Below are 977 nucleotides of genomic sequence, written 5' to 3'. Positions count from 1 at the left end.
TCCCAGTCTTCCTAAGTTGTGCGTGTGTCGCCTTCTTATGAGGATCTATTGTGACGATATTAGGAGGACTCTCCATCCCCTCTTGTGGTGTCACCGATCCACCCATCCTTTTCACCCGTAAGCTGAGTTCGAGCGCCTTTAAGGCCGGTGATTGGCTTCGGATCAACCTTCCATCCCGAGTGTATCAACCTTTGGAACGAAGCGTGTATCAATTCCGAAGGGGGTTTTCTGTCCCTAGCTCCTCGTCGTAAGGGTTGAGTAGTGATAGAAGGAGGCGGGGGAGAGGCTGAAGAATCAGAAGGGAAGATCATGTCCGCTGAGGAGGCATCAGATTCGGGTTATAGGGCTGATTCCCCCTGAGATTGGGCATCAAGATGCTCATCAGGAGCATCATCGGTTGGATGTTGATCAGACTCAAGACCTGCATTGTTAGTATCACTTGGAACCGAGAATTGTAAAGCAGAAGAAGTGAGACTCAAGACCTGCATTGTTAGTATCACTTGGAACAGAGAATTGTAAAGCAGAAGAAGTGGGTGTAGAATTGTTACTCTCGGTGTGAAGAGAAGGAATTTCATCCATATGTTGGATGGTGGAAGGAGTAGAGGAGGCAACCGGCATGGATGAGGATGTGTTACCAATGAGCCGAAGAGATGCCACAAGATTGCGAAGTGCCTCGTTATAGTCTTTTCCTTGACGTTGCATATCTTCTAAGGTTTTCCAATCTTTATCACCAAAGTATGCAAGTTCTTCCACAAATTTCACATCGCGAGAGGTAAACAGACGTTTTGTTGGAGGATAATAACAAAGATAGCCTTTTTGGTCAGCCGGATATCCGAAGAAGATGCAACGTGTGCTTTTGGGATCAAGTTTTGTCCGAGCTCCGTCATCTATCTTTGCAAAACACACACAACCAATTTCAAAATCAATCTTGAGGGGGAATGTTGAAATAGAAACAAAATATGGAGATTTGATATGAT

Source organism: Tarenaya hassleriana, unplaced genomic scaffold, assembly GCF_000463585.1.
Source record: "Tarenaya hassleriana unplaced genomic scaffold, ASM46358v1 Cleome579, whole genome shotgun sequence".
NCBI lineage: Eukaryota > Viridiplantae > Streptophyta > Magnoliopsida > Brassicales > Cleomaceae > Tarenaya > Tarenaya hassleriana.
Note: the sequence above shows the minus strand (reverse complement) of the source record.